We start from the raw sequence: 12,245 nt of genomic DNA, 5'->3' as shown, positions 1-12,245 counted from the left end.
TGAGCGTTGCGCCGACGCTGGCGGCCAGGGGGCCGGCCGCTGGCTCTGCCTACCTCGCCGGGTGGTCGTGAGGGTAAATGAGGAGGGAGCCGGGAGGTTGATTGGAAGAGGGGTATGAATGCAGTAAATGTACAAAACCGGCGGAGAGAGGCGCTTGCGGGGACTGTGGCGGAGCGGGACAGAAGCGCTTAGGGTGGTGCTGCCCGCCTGGCGCTGGTTTGCACAGTAAGGAGGACTACAGAGGGAAGACCACCTTTTTATGTTCCCAGTATTTTAAGTTAATTGTTTCTATCCTTGTTTCTATCGTTATTTATTGGATGCACTGTGTTGTTATGGTTTGCTTTGGGTTTGTTTGTTTTTTGTTAGCTGTCCAGAGGCTTAGTACTGGAACAGCATATTTATTTATTTATTTATTTATTTATCGATTTATATCCTGCCTTTTTCCTACAAAGGGCTCAAGGCAGCTTACATCATTTCTCCTCCTCCATCTGATCCCCACAACAACAACCCTGTGAGGCAGGTTGGGCTGAGAGTCTGTGACTGGCCCAAAGTCACCCAGGTGGCTCCATGGCTGAGCGGGGACTCAAACCCGGATTGCCTGAGTCCCAGTCCCATGATCTAACCACTACACCACACTGCGTCTCATATAAAAACCTTAAATAAATAAAAAGGAATTAGTGTGGAGCAGGGGGAAGCATCAGAACCACCTTATCTCACCCTTGCTGGTTGTTTTCCACACCATTTTGCATGAAAATCCCCGTGCAAATGCAGCACTTAAAAGCTGAGTTTTAGCTGAGAAAGCTCTTGGGTGTAGAGAGGGGGGCATTGGCCCAGGTGGCGGACACCCAAATTCAAATCTTCACTCTGCCATGGGCTCACTGGGCAGGTGACCTTGGGCCCCGTCACTCTGGCAGGCTGGCCTACCTTGCAGGGGCCATGTTGTTGCTCTTGAGGTTTCTGCCAGGGTTGGCTGGTCGCTTGCTAATCCCCAGGCAGAGGCTTCTGGGACTCCCATGCCCTGCAAGGCCAGTGCTAGCAGGGCGGGAGGACCAGCAAAGGCTACTTTTGACTCCCCATCCTCCTACATTTTGGATTTTCTGACCTTGGAGAGGCAGCTGGCATGGGTTCTCCTGGGGGGGGGGGGGGGGGTCAGAGCTCCAACTCCCCCTTTCCAGGCCGGAGAACTGTTTCTCACCTTGGAAGGGCCCTTCTTCCAGCCAGCCGTGCTCCCTGGGATTCTCGGTCAACAACAGTCCACAGTGAACTAACAGCAACATCAGGCTTAAACAGTTATCTGCTAAAATACACTCATCCCATGAAACTAAAACATTGGACAGGGTGACAGTCCTGCTCAGCTTTGGAAAATTCAAGACTGGCTCCCTTGATGGCCGTCTTGTCTTCTGCCTGGCGACACGCAGGTATGTGAGGGGTGTCACAAGGAGGTGGGCAGAGACCTGTTCTCCCCTGCAGAGGAAGGCAGGACGTGCTCCAACAGAGCCAAGCTCAGGGACCAAGGCTCAGTTTGATGCCAGGAAGCACTTCTTGACAGTCAGGACCCCGAGGGTGTGGAGTGGGCTTCCCCGGGAGGTGGTTGAGGCCCCATCGGTGCGGGTGTCCAAGGACAGGCTGGACATGCACATGGTGGGCATGTCGTGAGCGGAGCTGGCTGGAGCCGGGGGTCAGACTAGATGGCCCAGGAGGCCCCTTCTGACTCGCTCTGTTTCTGTGTTTCGACCTTCCCTAGCATGATTCATTTGGACGTATCCCATTCATTTCAGCTGTTTTTTTAACTGCAATATAATTTCTCTTCTTACACGACTCGCTGATCTACAGCCATTCTTAACTGGTGTATTGTGTTGTTATGGCTAAAACAGTGCAACTGAACTAATTTCAATAAACTTTCCAGGTAAGAAAGATTTGCAAACATGTAACCTCAGAATTCAGTGCTGGTGAGGCTTAAAACACCATCCTACACGTTTGGGCAGTAAAGTCATACAACGCCTCTGCTGCTAGGAGTCTGTCATCTGAAAGTACACAGGACTGCAATCTCATTTCCCAGTAAAACCAGTTCAGGCTTGCCAGTAAAACATCCTGCCCCCACACCGCTTTGAGCCATAATCCTGATTTGCAACTTTCATTTTTTAAAATGCATGCCACTTGGATGTCACGTCTGGGATATGAGCCTGTTTTTAGTGGGAAAACCTCTCCCCTTCCTTTGATGTTTAGTCAACCAAGTCCTAGCAACACACCCACCATCTGGAAAAGAGATCTTCTCATCCATTGTCAGGGCAGGGGTGTGGGGAGTCTTCGGAATGGCTTTACTGGGGCTGGGAGGCAGCGGGCCTGCCCCAAGCAACGCCTCATGGCCAGACAGGTGTTCTCTTTCCCATGCAGTTTGTCAGAGTTCCATGGAATACACTCCTGCGTGCAGGTGAGTCTTCTGGTTAGACTTGCAAAGTAACCTAGTGTTGTTACACCCATTTTGCTGGAGGGAAGATGGAAGTAGCAGAGAGGGGGGTGGGGCAAAGCCCAGTCGGACTGCAGCCCCGGCAGCGCCGCTTGCAGCCCGTTCCTGGGAGACCCTCTGCGGCAACACGCTGCTTTCTACGGGCGCCAGCTGAAAGAGCCGTATCGTAAATGCCTAACGGGCCGGTCCAAAATGGCTGGCTTTGGGCCACATGGGCACCCCTCCTGCTGCCCCCGCGTGCCTCTTACTGCCTGAGATATTTTTCCTGAAATTGAACCCCCTCTTCTTCCACTCAAGCACCTCTTTTTAAAACGGGTGTCCTTTCCCCAGCGTGATTTTCTCCTCCAGGGAGTCGTCTTCTCATGCTGGGTATGAAGTACGAGAGTGTCAGTTTTGGCATTTTTCCTAGGGAAAGCTCCAGTTCAAATTCATCTGGTACCCACTTGTTCTTCCTGGTGTTGGTCCAGCTATTTTCCGAGCTCCGCTCCAGCACGACGTTTCAAATGCCTCAATGGAGGATACACAAATTGCCATGTCCACACACATTTAGGCATTATTCTCCTCCGCTCCGCCTGAGCCCCAGAGCTGCTCGGTACCTAGCGGGGCGCCCCAGACAACCCTGTGGTTGCGATTCAGCCTCCGGGTCTTTCTAGGAGATTCCAGAGGGGGCTGCAAAGCTGACTGAAGCAGGAGTGTGTTTGTGAGCATCTAGAGGGGTTGTGACGTATGGGAAGCACACATTCCGTTTCTGTTTCTCTTTCCTCCTGGACAGCAGCACTCCAACAGGAAGAGAGAAGTTTCTAGAAAAGCCCAGATGATCGGAGCTAACAGTATATAAATGGGGGAACTGCAAGCTTCGGACCAGTGCTGGGAGGAAGGGACCCGTGGGAAGGATTTTCTCCCGCAGTGGCACATTCTGGAGAATTTAGCTCCGTGTGGATGGACAAAGCTGCTGCCGTCCTCTGGGCTCCAACTGCAGCTCTGGGCTCGATTCAGGCCTGTGCAAGGTCTGCAGGTTGAGTCAAAGCGTCCACCGTGTCTTTTGGGATCACTGGCTGAGCCTGTAGAGGGGAAAGCTCTTCCTTGTGACCTGCTGCAACCGGACTCACTACTCCGGAAGCCGTTCCTTGGAACTGGTTAGTTTGGGGCAGAATTTTGGAAGTGTTTTCAAGCTGCCGACCTTTGTTTTGGTTTATACTCTGAGTTTTTCCTTTTTTTCCCCTGAGACCAGCAGGTGGCCAAGGAGACCAGGCAGGCCCTTTTGCAGCACCATTCATTCTAGAAGGATCCAGAAGGGACAGGACTGGGAGCACTCGCAAAACAACCTGATGGGAATGTTTTCGGAACTCCGGCCATGGCGTTCGCCCATCTTTGGCCCCGTCGCCATCTGAAGTAGGAAGCCCAAGGCCAGCCTGGCGATAGCGGCATGCCGGCCCCGGGAGGCATCTGCAGGATGCCCTGCTGCACCTCCGGCTCCTGGATGGGGTGACAGAAAGCAGAGGCTGCGCCTGGATGTGAACGACTTCACCCCAGACGAGCGGCTGCCATGAGCGGAGGAGGATGCCACAGCCCCTGGGAGACGCGGACCTGCAGCGCTGGTGGGAGCCCTTTCCTTCCAGTGTGTCTTTGCTAGACCTTTGTGTCTAGCAAAGACACACTCCCGTGTCCCATCTGTTGCGGCATGAAAGCACAAGAAGGCGATGCAAACAGCAAGGCTGGGAAAGACAAGGGCAGAAGCAGGGCACGGGCCTGGGTCGCTGGCCCACCGACGGCTGTAAATTCACGGCTTGGCTTCTCCTTTCATTCTGCCTTGCTTCCTTCTCTTCCTGCTCTGAGAATTGCAAGTTGTTCTTCCACTGAGCCTGGGTTTTTCAGTAATTCCTTACAGCTGGCATTCATAACCTTTTCTTGATTGTTTTGTAAATATAATCTATAAAATGAAGATAAAACAGTGCTTTCTGCAAGTGCGTGTCAGCTTTTTTATTAGCAAAAAAGCCGAGCTTGCCTCAAAAAATCAGTTTGGCTATTTGAATGTACAGGGCTGCCTGCAGTACTAGAAGAGTTCTAAAACCTTAGAAATGTCACACCACCGGGAAGTTACTCTCGCCTCCAACATACTCATTTCTTTTGGTTTTCGGAACCGGGGCAGCACGCCAGCCCTATCTGAGTCAAGGCCAGAGACCTTGCAACAGCTCTCGGTGTCAAACAATCGTGGCTCCTTGTTCATCCAAAATCTAGGAGCCAGAGAGCTTTGCAACTGGTTCCCAGTGGTCCCACAATGTGTTGGGGCCAACCGCATGGATCCTACCCATGCAAGTGTAGCCTTCCCTTTCAGCTGGGCCTGAGCACAATTCTTTCCAAAGAGGGTAAATTTATTTCCTATACTTTCATCATATGCTGCAGCGCTCAACTCAGCCTTATTACAGGCTGGGAAAAGCCTGAACCAACAGGTGTTTCCAGGAGGAGTTTGGAGGATACCAAATTCTCTGGCTCTTGAATGGCACGAGGGGTTTTCTCCATGGGACGGGGGGGGGGGGGGAGGCCTGCTCTCAAGGTGTCCTGCGGCAGCATGGGATTAATTCTGGAATGACCAGCAAGGTCTCACCCGATGGCCTTGGCAGTTGTTTGGATTATATCTAAGGGAAGTCAGTCTGCTAGGCAGCTTGGTTGAAGTCAGAGCGCTTCGCATCACACGAGAGTAACACTGAGCGTGGCGGAGTTCTTTTCCTGTGGGGCTTATGTGGGCACAGCTTGGGGCCCCCCGCCCGGCCTGCTGTGCGCTGCACCCGCTGAGCCAGCCAAGGGCAGCCCCACACAGAGCGCAACAGGGTATTGGCGATGGTCGCTGGCGGGGGCCTCTGGGCGCGGGGGGGGGTTCTGCGGGAGCGGTCACAGCGCTGCCTCCATCACGCCTCCCCACTCCCCCAATCCGGGGGTGGACCTCAAGCGCAGGGCTCTGAGAGGGAATTGAAGGGGGGGGCACTGAAGAGCACCAGGGAGCGCCAGCGTCAAAGGATTTGGGAGCAGGGCCCGTATTAAGACAGGAGGCACAGAAGGAAATTAGACGTCAAGGCAAAGATTCTCTGTCTTCTCTGCTGACTCGGGAGTGTTGGCAGCCTTGCTGGAAGGGAAGCGGGAGAAGAAAAGGTGCAGGACGGCTTCTCCTCTGGGCAGCCCAAGCGAGGCAGAAACAGCCACGGCCCGGGAGAGCCTGGCTCCGCATCACGTCCTCAGAGCCCCAAAGGTCTGATGAGGATGGCGCATTTCTAGCCCACGTCTTCCTCTTGCAATGAAGTCTAGGCAGCTCACGTGTTCTGCACGTTTTCTGTCTCAACAACACCCCTGTGAAGCAGGTGAGTTCAAGAGCGGCTGGCCAGCCCAAAATTACCATGAAGTGGGCTCCAGGGCCAAATGGGGACTCGAACCCAGATCTCCTGGGTCCCCAGTCCAGCACTCCACCCACTAGGCCACACGAGTCCAGCCTGGCCAGTGGGACCAGCACTTGCTCGGCCCAGGCCAGCTGCCCGGGTGCTTGTGCTTGAATGGTGATGGACGAGGAAGAGAAACAGGAGAGAGGACGGGGTAAGAGGCACAGAAGCTGTTTCTGGGGCAGAAATAGTTAAGTAGCTTAAAGAATGCGAGTGGGTAATAAAGCCCTGGGAAATTTGCCAAAGAACAGGGCTGAAGCAGGACTATCTGGACCTGAGAACCAGGAACCAAAGGAATCACTTTACATCTGCATGATTAGCTGCGGCTCTTGGTTTCTACCAGTGGCACTGGAGCAAGAGAGATTTTGAGTTAGTGGAGAGATGCTGAGTGTTGCGCTATGAACACGCCGGCAGTGAAAGATGGGGAGACGCTCCCAAGAGGACTTCCAGCATGCAGAAAATAAAACTGAGTGTACTCCCAATTCTGGGGGTGAGAAGTCACTTTCAAGAACTTGGAGGGTTCCGGGACTTGTGAATATGTGAAAAAGTATTGGATTAAAATACATAAATGACTTGAGGAAATGCTACAAAAACCCTTAGCTTTTAAACCTGAAATTTTCTTGTTAGGTATTGTACCGGAAAATATTAGCAAACAAGAAATGTATTTGATGCTACAGTTAATCACAGCAGTGAGGATCGCGCTTGCTCAGTACTAGAAGAGTGAGGAACTACCCACTGAGGAACTTATTTTAAAAAAGATTCTGGACTGTGCAGAAATGGACAGATTGACTCTATTATTGAAGGAAAAAGAAGATACTAACTTCTATCAAACTTGGGACCTTTTTTACGAGTGGCTGGAGAAACGGGACTTGGCTTAGATTTAAAGATGTCTTTAAGTTTTTATAAATCAATTTGAATATGATTATAGAATGTTTAAAAGATATGTTATGGGGGCTGACCCAGTACGTCCGATGTATTTGATGATTTTTTTAGTTTTTAGTTTAAAATCTTAATAAAAAATGTGCAAAAGGCCAAGATCCTGAATGTCTGCTGGCCGCATCTGATCTCGCAGCCTCTCTCGGGAACACCCAGTGCGCACACCAGTTGCTCCTTCCCGGGGCCTTCCTATGGAGCGGTAGCTCCCAGCAAGGCCTAGCGATTAGGACTACGGGATTTTTGAGCAGGCCCCAATAATGAGGACTAGTTGCACCATCAGCAATCAGATGACCCACCCCAGACCAGGTGGCGGGTGAGCTGAGAGCCTTTGTTCTGTCTGAAGCCCTACCTCACATTTAAATAGAGCGGGGGGGGGAGGAAAAACAAAACAACCCCCCCTCCCCGAAGGCAATTATGGAGTGTGGTCAATGATAGGATGCTGCCACTCCACCAAGGGGGATGCTGGCTTATTTCAAGTACACTGATTATGGTAAACAAACCTGCAAGGTTTTAAGTCCACAGCATCTGTGAGAGATGCTCTATCTAAGCCATGTTCCTTCGTGGGCACCTTGAATTGACACGAAAGGGCACGCTTCCACAGAGCCCTCGAAAGCCCCCCCCCCCCCCCCGGGGCAGGCACGCAAGAGCCAGTGTTTCTCTCATGCGACGGAGAGCGTCCAAAGAACCTCGCCGAACGATTCAGATGGAAACAGTCCAAAACCCAAACCCATGGGATGAATCTGGCAGCTGCTGCCAGGGCACAGCCTGCCCCTGCACTTCTGTTGCTCGGTTTCCGGTTGTTTTGCACAGTTTTCAATTTTATTTTTGTGGTATTGTCTTTGGAAACTAATATACAGAATAGTTTGTTATGTGTATGGGGCTTTTTGTTTCTGCCTCAGCAGTTCGCAGGGTGCCTCAGCCTGTTTTTACTGGTCCCCAGCTGTGGAAAGATAGACAACCACTGGTCTAACAGACCATCTTAAGACATTCCCTCTATTTCCACTTCTGCATGGATACCCACAACCTGCCTGGCCCCATAGTGATAAAGGAGCGCTCTCCACAATTCTGTTGATAAGACTCTCCTAGTTTCTATCACCCCCAGTCGCTATAAAAGCCCCACAGAGGCTGGTTCAAAGTCCACCCCCAGCTCCAAAACCTGCCCTAATTGCAGGTCCGACTTCTTTATGGACTTGGGGCGCCCTCACACCCAGCCTCACCAGAGCAGGCTGAGCTGCATTAGCAGGCACTGGGAGTAGCAACCCAAACCGTCCCAAGATGGCGCTTATCTCAGCCTTCTCCCTGAGGGAATGTCGGAGCCCTGAAGGCAGACCTTTCCAAACACAGAGGAATGAATCCCACAGGCAGGGAAGTTACTCGAATCTGTGGGGAACTCCGCAAATCCTGGGAGCTTTTCAGAGCCATTTTGCCCATAGAGAAATTAAAAGCATTATTCACTGTGGCCAAATCAATGAATCCGTCCACACAGCCAAAGCGATGAAAGGCAAAACAAATGAAAGGAACTGTTGGGCAACCTATTCCTAAAGCTCCAAAAATAGGCTGAAATTAATGTAAGCAACGAGAAGAGGCGCCCGATGAAGGCTGTGTTCATTGGTCAGTCTTTTGCTTTTTTAAATCAATATTCCGGCATAGGAAACCTCCACTTTAGTAGAAGAATCATAATATCAGTTTGCACAGAAAGTTAGTTCTTGATGGATTGGCTGGGATGAAAGAGCCGTTAGTCTCAGCTTGTGCTTCGGGCAATTATCTCTGTACAGATAAGCAGGCTCTCACTGGAGGGCTGTTGCCATTCCAGGAACAGGGTGGGAAGATTCTTGCTTTTTCCCAAACAGATCCATCCAAAAAGTTACTTGAGTGTGCAATGCCGACGCCCCAAAAATGGCCTTGCAAATTTAGCAGTTGATGGTGCGCGGCGTGAAGAGGCCCAAAGCAGAAAGGGCTGTGTGCACACACACACAAACACGCACCCCCCCCGTCACCATCGTCCTCATTCTCGTGCATGTCCAACATTCAGACCACTGTGCCACAGCAGCTGCCAGTCCCCACTGCAGCCCAAAGCGCTCCCTCCCAGGCCTGAGCCTTCGGCGAGGCATTCCAGCCTTTCCGAAGGAGAAGAGGCAGGCACAGCCTGGGAAACGGCCCGGCGAAGGGGACTGCATGAAGTCGGAGCAGGGGAACTGGCCCGCAGTCCAGAGGTCTGGCACCGAAGTTCTGCCAGGAAGGAGCTCCTTCACTGGGCACCACCACGAAGCAGGCCCTTCTCTGTGGGGCAGCCCCACACGGGCGTGCCAGCGGAGGCTCCTCCAGTTACCGGCTCCGCCATTCTTCTGCCTTGCCTCCTCTCCATTCTATCCTCACACCAAGCCTGCAAGGTAGGCTATACCTTGGGCACTGAGTGGCCCAAAGCCACTCAAGGAGCTTCGTGGCCAAGAGAGGGCAATGGCAGCGGAACAAGAGCCTCGGCAGGTCCAACCCGACACCCTAACCACTACACCACACTGTCTCTCATGGAGCTGAACGCGCAGATGATCTGGCAAGGTGTGGGACTGAAAAGAGCTTTGTAGCTAATGCCAACGCTTCAAAATTGGAGGGGAGGGGGCAGTGGGGGCAGAGTGCCCACAATCGATGCAACGCGACCCTCCCTGGGCAGCGCCCATTCGCACCTGCTTCCAGACTGTGTTCTAAGGGGGTTCTACTCAATGCGGAGCACCGGGCGCCGTGGCCAGGTTTTGCACAGAAACGCTGCACTCGCAAGAAGTGAAAGAAAACACACATTCCCCGGAAATCGAAAGACTTATTTGAAACTGGAAACAGATCTTGGCCCAGAAATAAGCTACATGCAACTCTTAGCACGACCGGACTGCGCTTGCCGCCTGGTAACGCTCACTGCAAACCTGCTTTTTGCAAAACAAAAATGCAATTGCGACTTCCGTGCAAGATCTGCTTTCTGCTAATAATGATGCTCGTGCGATTTTCGGGTATTATGTAATCCGAGCCGTGCAGCGTAGCTCGCTGGAAAGTTGCTGTTCTGTAAGTTTGCGGTTTCGGTTTTCGTTTTTTTGCAAAATAGCGCGCGCCAGACACGCTCCCTGGGAACGAGGGTTTTGTTGACATGTGAAATGCTGTACTCCGTTTAGAAAGTCCCAAGACTGCTTATAGCGGAAAATAATTTCAATGAATGCATGGGTGAATGCGTGAATAAACACGTAAAAGATTCCAAGTTTGGCTACCATGCTCTGCGAGCAATTAAGGAATTAAAAGCTGTTCTATCCCGTTCCCTACAAACGACCCGGGAGGCAGTTTGGGAGCGTGCGCCTGGACTGCAGAATGCACCGCGAGCACAACTCTGTGCAAGTTGGGGGGGGGGGGAATACACGTGCGTAGGATCGCGCCGAATTTTGCTCCTCGGGGAAGCGTGGGCTCGCAGAGAGGCGCGCAGAGGAGGCGCCCCGCGCCCGCACCCGCCCCCCCGCACGGCCCCGAACGCGCAGCGCCGGCGCGCCGCCCAGCCCCACCCCCGGCGGGCCCGGCGAGCAACGGGCGTCCTGCGCCGCCCCGCGAGCCCGCACCGCTGGGGCTGCCCCGCCGCGACTCCCGGACCAGCTGGCGGCCGGCATGCAGAGCCACCTGGGCGAGGCGCAAGGGATGCGCGCGGCGCTGGCCGGGGCCCGCCCGCAGCCCTCCGAGCGCAGGGAGCCGCCGGCGGCCCGCGCCGACAGGGACGAGCACGACGCCAGCCGCTACCGCTTCTGGCTGAACGTGGCCGGCTTCGCGGCGGACGAGCTGGCGGCGCGGCTGGACGGGCGGCGGCTGGCGCTGTGCGGCAAGAGCATGCGCAGGAGCGAGGCGCCCGACGGCTGCGTGTCGCACGAGTTCCGCGAGGTGCGCAAGGAGATCCTCCTGCCCGCGGACGCGCAGCTGGACGCGCTGGCCTGCAGCTTCGTGCCCGAGACAGGGCGCCTGCTGGTCGAGGCCCCGCGCCTCGCCCCGCCGCGCGCCGACGGGGGCGCCGTCGCCATCCCGGTCCTCCGGGGGCCCGCCCGCACCTCGCCCGGCGGCCTCCCCGCGCCGAAAGAGGCCGCCCCGGAGAAGAAGGGCGCCGCCGCCTCGCCCTGAAAGCGGCCGCCGCGTGGCCCGCGGAACCGGCGCGGCCCTGCGCGTTTCCTGGCGCACCTCGGGCGGCCGGAGCCCGCGCGCGGCCGCGGGAGCGCAAGGGAGAAGCTTGGCGCGCTGCGGCAGCAGGAAGCTGAACTTGAAGACGTTGCTAAGATGGGAGGCAACCCCGTTTGTTCTTCCGTTAAAAAGGTGAACTGAAGATCGAGAAGGCTGGCGGATCGGTGGGCGTCCTGTGCTGGGCTTTGTTGCAATAAATCCGCCGTTTCTTGCATCTGCACCTGCTTGGATTTTTAAAGAATAAATATTGCTGCAGGAAATTTGGGCCGCAGGCTAATAGCTAGGCTTTGGCCCCGTTGGACGCGCTGGAATTCTCTCCTGAAAAAGCACGGATAGGGTTGCGCGGGAAAAGGAAGTCTGGCCTCGGAGAAGGCCCCGCTGGCGGCTCGTATTTCAAAACAAGCCCCTGTGGCGGCCGCGAGGTGGCGGCGGGCTGCCCGCAGCTGCGCTGGGCATTCAGGCGTCGGGACAGCCTGTCGGGTGGGCTGGCTCTGCAGGCTCCAGGTGCCTCCTGGGGGCAAAGCGGGCCACGTCTTGCAGTTGCGAGTGCGGGGCTGTTCTGGATGGGGACCTAGCGTGCAGGGGGGCGCCCTGGGCTGGGAGCAGGGTCACTTCCAGAGCAAGGTGATTGGATCCCTGGACTGCAGTGGGACTTGGAACTTCCCTAGGCAAGGAAGGAGGTGCATCGGCTTTCCTGGCTCTGCAACCTGCAGCTGCTTGCCTTTTTTGTGCTGCTATTAAAGTTGCACAGGACCCCCCTCTCCCCAGTAGAGATGATGATGTTGTTGTTAGTCGTGAAGTTGTGTCTGACCCCTCGCAACCCCCTGGACAACATTCCTCCAGGCCTTCCTGTCCTCCACCATCCCCCGGGGTCCACTCAAGCTCACGCCAACTGCTTCAGTGGCCCCATCCAGCCACCTCATCCTCTGCCGCCCCCTCCTTCTTTTGCCGTCACTTGTTCCCAGCATCAGGCTCTTCTCCAGGGAGTCCTTGCTTCTCATTCAGTGGCCAAAGTATTTGAGTTTCATCTTCAGGATCTGGCCTTCCAAAGAGCAGTCAGGGTTGATCTCCTCTAGGACTGACCAGTTGGATCGCCTTGCGGCCCAAGGGACTCGCAGGAGTCTCCTCCAGCACAATTCAAAGGCCTCAATCCTTTGGCACTCAGCCTTCCTTATGGTCCAGCTTTCACAGCCATACATTGCAACTGGGAAAACCATAGCCTT

The 12,245-nt window shown here is 54.4% G+C and overlaps 1 long non-coding RNA gene across 1 annotated transcript; it reads left to right on the top strand.

The window, feature by feature from the left end:
- Positions 1-1,735: 1,735 nt before the first annotated feature.
- On the top strand, positions 1,736-4,431 carry LOC123035277. The gene is made up of 2 exons (XR_006416911.1): positions 1,736-3,603; positions 3,694-4,431. It is a non-coding gene; the product is annotated as an uncharacterized LOC123035277 (long non-coding RNA).
- Positions 4,432-12,245: the final 7,814 nt, after the last annotated feature.

Source organism: Varanus komodoensis, unplaced genomic scaffold (assembly GCF_004798865.1).
Source record: "Varanus komodoensis strain SLA01 unplaced genomic scaffold, ASM479886v1 scaffold78, whole genome shotgun sequence".
Lineage (NCBI taxonomy): Eukaryota > Metazoa > Chordata > Lepidosauria > Squamata > Varanidae > Varanus > Varanus komodoensis.
The sequence above is the reverse complement of the archived record's forward strand: the minus strand, read 5'-3'. Positions and strand labels throughout refer to the sequence as shown.